A 6,411-nucleotide genomic window follows, 5' to 3' on the forward strand; every position below is an offset into this window, starting at 1 on the left:
TATATGGCAGCTATATCCAAATCTGAACCGATCTAGGCCAAATTGACGAAGAAAGTCGAAGGGCCTAACACAACTCACTGTCCCAAATGTCATCAAAATCGGATAATATATGTGGTTTTTATGGGCCTCAGACCTAAATTAGAGAATCGGTCTATATGGCAGCTATATCCAAATCTGAACCGATCTAGACCAAATTGACGATGGATGTCAAAGGGCCTAACACAACTCACTGTATCAAATTTTAGCAAAATCGGATAATAAATGTGGCTTTTATGGGCCTAAGACCCTAAATTAGAGGATCGGTCTATATGGCAGCTATATCCAAATCTGGACCGATCTGAGCCAAATTGACGAAGGATGTCGAAGGGCCTAACACAACTCACTGTCCTAAATGTCATCAAAATCGGATAATAAATGTGGTTTTTATGGGCCTCAGACCTAAATTAGAGAATCGGTCTATATGGCAGCTATATCCAAATCTGAACCGATCTAGGCCAAATTGACGAAGGATGTCAAGGGGCGTAACACAACTCACTGTCTCAAATTTTAGCAAAATCGGATAATAAATGTGGCTTTTATGGGCCTAAGACCCTAAATTGGAGGATCGGTCTATATGGCAGCTATATCCAAATCTGGACCGATCTGAGCCAAATTGATGAAGGATGTCGAAAGGCCTAACACAACTCACTGTCCGAAATTTCAGCAAAATCGAATAATAAATGTGGTTTTTATGGGCCTAAGACCCTAAATCGGCGGATTGGTCTATATGGCAGCTATATCCAAATATGGACCGATCTGGGCCAAATTCACGATTGATGTCGAAGGGCCTAAAACAACTCACTGTCCCAAATTTCAGCAAAATCGGATAATAAATGTGCATCCATAATCCATAAGAGCATATGGATCTTATGGATGCATTAGACCCTAAATCGGCGGATCGGTCTATATGGGGGCTATATCAAGATATAGTCCGATCCTCGAACTTAACCTGCTTATGGACAAAAAGAGAATCTGTGCAAAGTTTCAGCTCAATTTTTGAAGACTGTAGCGTGATTTCAACAGACAGACAGACGGACATGTCTAGATCGTCTTAGACTCGTCTTCTCACGATCTGGATCCCCCCATAGGATTTTCGCCGTCCGCACCCATTTTACATAAGAAAGTACTATGTGTCCTGTCATGATACCAATAGCTACACTGACCTCCTTCTTGCTTCCGTTCAGTAATAGCCTCGTCTTCTCAAGATCTGGATCCCCCCATAGGATTTTCGCCGTCCTACCGACCGTTTCGCTGTTCCACAATGTTGCATGCGCATTCGTCGCCCACTCCCTTAACTTGGACTGCGTCGGCCCGAAAGGCTTCGGGTTAACCAAGTTTATTGACTGCAGTCCTCTGGCCTTTACCGCCAAATCGTCTGCCCTTTCATTTCCCCTTACTCCCTTATGGCCCGGCACCCAAACGATGCCGATTTTGCCATCCTCAGAGAAGGCGTTAGTCTCCTTCTTACACTGCAAGACTGTTCGTGACTTTACCGTCCTGGTTGCTATTGAACTTATGGCAATTTTACTGTTCGCAAAGATGTTCACACTCGACGCTCTCGCGTTAGCACCACACCACTTCACGCATTCCGCGATCGCCCGGATCTCCGCCTGCAGTACCGTATTATGGTCAGGCAGCCTAAAATAGATTTCAGTATCTGGGTTCTCAATGTAAACCCCCAGGCCCACTCTGTCCTCTAGCATTGATCCATCTGTGTAACATGATCTTCCAGATGGCAATACTAGGATTCCGTCAATCAAAAACTGTGCTGATGGCAGCAATGCCTCGCATTCGACTTCATCTCTTCATCTCTGGTATCCGATCGGAAACCTCTTCCCTTCCTTCCCGGTTTCCTATCGTCGCCTCGATTATACCGCGATGGTGTGAGATGCACCCAACCTCAATCCATTCTCCCATAGCCTTGAGTCTTATAACCGCAGTCGCTGCCTCACACTTAATCTGTGTGTCAATGGGTCGGATATCTAGAATAGTTTCCAGTGTGAGGTAACCTGCAAGAGGTCACCGTAGCTCAGAGTTTAGCATATCCGCCTATGACGCTGGAGTCACGATGGAGTCACGAATTAAGGCCCATTTCTCTCTAGGACGCATAGTTTAGGAGATACAGCCATTTTAAGTTTTCAAACTGAAATTTCGATTTCTAATGGATTTTCAATGAAATTTTGAATTTGTTGATGGAGTCACGAATTAAGGTCCATTTCCCTCTAGGACGCATAGTTTAGGAGATACAGCCATTTTAAGTTTTCCAACTGAAATTTCAATTTCTAGTGGATTTTCAATGAAATATTAAATTTTTGATGGAGTCACGAATTAAGGCCCATTTCCCTTTAGGACGCATAGTTGAGGACGCGTAGTTGAGGAGATACAGCCATTTTAAGTTTTCCAACTGAAAATTCGATTTCTAATGGATTTTCAATGAAATTTTGAATTTTTTGATGGAGTCACGAATTAAGGCCCATTTCCCTCTAGGACGCATAGTTGAGGAGATACATCCATTTTAAGTTTTCCAACTGAAATTTCCATTTCTAGTGGATTTTCAATGAAATTTTTTGATGGAGTCACGAATTAAGGACCATTTCCCTCTACGACGCATAGTTTAGGAGATACAGCCATTTTAAGTTTTCAAACTGAAATTTCGATTTCTAATGGATTTTCAATAAAATTTTAAATTTTTTGATGGAGTCACGCTCATCGTTCTGCCTATGCCAACACAACATGTTCTCTGAACTTTTTGTATGGTCCTTATGTTGCACTTTTTCTCCATAGCATTCCACCAAACTACTCAGGAGTAAGTTAGTATTGGTGTAATCTCGCTCCTGTAGAGCCAGAGGACTATCAACGGATTTAGGCCCCATTTCGAGCCTACGGCCCGTCTACATCATAGTGCCCAAAATCTGTGGGCCTTCTCTGTACGCTCCTGAATGTGATACTTCCAATGTAGTTTCCAGTCCCAGATCACACCTAAGTATTTGACCTTGTCAGATATCGAAATCGTGTTATTGGGGGAAACTTGGTGTGTTAAATTGGCCCACCTTCGTCTTCTTCGTGAACAGTCATATTTCTGTCTTCTCTGGGTTAACATTGATACCTCTGGGTATAGCCCAGTCATAGGCCATATGTAAGACCTTAACGGCCATTCTGCATAGCTTGTTCGGATCCTTACCCCTTAGAAGTATTATAACATAGTCTGCGTAGCAGACGGGTTCAAATCCCTTCTCAGTCAGCATCCGTAATAGGTCATTTACGGTGGTCACCCATAGGAGTGGCGATACAACTTATGGTAAAAGGTGCTGGTAATTACATTAAGCTTAAACTCGAATCGGGCAGCACTCATTGATATGTGAGAAGTTTGCTCCTGTTCCTTAATGTGGAATATGTACGGGCAAATTTGCCCAGATGTAACAAGTACCATACATAAACCCATAATGCTTCCTATTCCTTGAAGTCCAATCAAAATAATAAAATCTAATGAATAGAACCTTCATATCTACCATTACTAGTTTAGATTTTCTTCTCTTGTGATTTTTGAGTTCAAAGAAAAGAATCGAAGAACAATGAGCGTTCGTTTAAAAAAATCCTGCTAATCTGAGAACTTAAACTTTTCTTGTGAAGCTGTTTGCTTCTTAGCCAAATCCTATTATCTTTTCGATTAAAAGAAAATGATGTTCTTGGTTGTTTTCAAAGCTAGCTAAAATAGCTAATGTGTATCTATTTCTCGCTCAGTCAGTTACAAGTCAAAACTATTTTTAATTTTTAAAATCTATTTCAATTCGATGTTGTAATTGTGGTAACTTAACTCTTGCTTGGGCGATTGTAGTTATTTAGTTGATGTCCATAACACAAGCTTTATATGCACGATGTGGCACAGTGGGTTGGTGGGAGCAAAGAGGCGAAATGAAAGTCTCATCCAATTCTTAGACTAAGGAATAGATGCTTATGTGAATATATGGCACAGAGTAGGCCAAGGAACGTCACAGGGACAAATATTGTCGCTACACGCAAAAAAAATTGTCTGTCTCACATTAAGCCAAATTTTGACAAGTAAACGGGTTTGGTGAAAAACGTTGGACTTTGTTAACTATGAAGGTAAATGTTTATACCCTACACTACCACTGTGGTACAGGGTATTATAGATTTGTGCATTTGATTGCAACGCTAAGAAGGAAAAGAGCTAGACCCGTCGATAAGTATACGGATCGGCTTAGAATCACTTCATGATTCGATTTAGCTATGTCCGTCTGTCTGTCTATCTGTCCATTTTTATACCCACCACCGAAGGATGGGGGTATATTCATTTTGTCATTCCGTTTGCAACACATTGAAATATCCATTTCCGACCCTATAAAGAATATATATTCTTGATCAGCGTAAAAATCTAAGACGATCGAGACATGTCCGTCCGTCTGTCAGTTGAAATCACGCTACAGTCTTTAAAAATACAATAGAAATATTGAGCTCAAACTTTGGACAGAATTTTTTTTGTCCATAAGGTTAAGTTCGAAGATGGGCTATATCGGACTATATCTTGATATAGTCCCCATATAGACCGATTCGCCGATTTAGGGTTTTAGGCCCATAAAAGCCACATTCATTATCCGATTTTGCTGAAATTTGAGACAGTGAGTTGTGTTAGGCCCTTCGACTTCCTTCGTTAATTTGGCTTAGATCGGTTGAGATTTGGATATAGCTGTCATATAGACCGATCTCTCTGTTTTAGGTTTTGGGCCCATAAAAGGCGCATTTATTATCCGATTTTGCTGAAATTTGGGACAGTAAGTTATGTTAGGCCATCCGACATCCGTCGTCAATTTGGCCCAGATCGGTCCAGATTTGGATATAGCTGCCATATAGACAGATCCTCCGATTTAGGGTCTTGGGCCATAAAAGCCACATTTATTATCCGATTTTGCTGAAATTTGGGACAGTGAGTTGTCTTATGCCCTTTGACATCTTACTTCAATTTGGCCCTGACCGGTCCAGATTTGAATATAGCTGCCATATTGACCTATTTCTCCATTTGAGGATTTGGGCCCATAATAGGCGCATTTATTGTCCGATGTCGCCGAAATTTGGGACGGTGGGTCAAGTTAAGCCCCTTGACATACTTCGTCAATATAGCCCAGATCGGTCCAGATTTGGATATAGCTGCCATATAGGCCGATCTCTCGGTTATAGGTTTTGGAGGCATAAAAGGTGCATTTATTGTCCGATTTCATCGAAATTTGGGACAGTGCTTTGTGTTAGGCTCTTCGACATTTCTCTTCAACTTGGTCCAGATCGGTTTAGACTTAAATATATCGTCATATACCGTCAATGTCGGTGGAAAAGACATTAGCCGGAAGTCGATTCCACATACGAATGGTTCGGGCGAAAAATGAATATTCACGGTAATGCATGGTTGGGTCGACTGGCCAATCTATAACAAACGGGTGTGAGTTCCTGGCAAGTCTTGTATTTCTGGTGAACAACCTAACGTCAGGGATAAGAAGACGAATATCCCTGGAATACACGCCATGAAAATAACGATAGAGCAATACAACACTACCCACATTCCGACGATGTTCAACAGAAGCAATAGAATTGGATACCCTACTGTCCCCAATCAACACCATCACTCTCCGTTGAACCCGTTTAAGTAGCTCTAAGGATGATTTTGGAGCTCCTGCCCATACATGAGAGTTATATTCGATCCTCGGCCTGATGTAGGTAGTATAGATATTGAGAAGATCAGAAGAGGGGAATATTTCTTGCAACGCTTAAGAAACCCGAACACTTGAATGCTTCTTTCGACACTTCGAATACGTGTTTTGATCAACAGATATCACATTGTATCTTCATGCCCCGTCCGTCTGTCGAAATGACGATAATGATAGTGCGCGTTCGTAGCCGCTTAAAATTTTGCACAGATACTTATTACTGATGTAGGTCGTTGGGGATTGCAAATGGGTCATATCGGTTCAGATTTAGATATAGCTCCTATATAAACCGATCTCCCGATTTGATTTCTTGAGCCTCTGGAAGCCGCAATTTCTGTCCGATTTAGCTGAAGTGCTCTGTTATGACTTCCAACAACTGTTCTAAGTACAATCCTAATCGGTCTATAACCTGATATAGCTCCCATATAAACCTGTCTTCCGATTTGACTTCTTGAGCCGCAGGAAGTAGTCTGTTACGACTTCCAACAACTGTGCCAAATACTTTCCAAATTAGTCTATACCCTGATATTTCTTATTCTTTGGCATATTTTTATACTCACCATCGAAGGATGGGGGTATATTCATTTTGTCATTCCGTTTGCAACACATCGAAATATCTATTTCCGACACTATAAAGTATATATATTCTTGATCAGCG

The sequence above is a fragment of the Stomoxys calcitrans genome, chromosome 2 (genome assembly GCF_963082655.1).
Source record: "Stomoxys calcitrans chromosome 2, idStoCalc2.1, whole genome shotgun sequence".
Taxonomy (NCBI): domain Eukaryota; kingdom Metazoa; phylum Arthropoda; class Insecta; order Diptera; family Muscidae; genus Stomoxys; species Stomoxys calcitrans.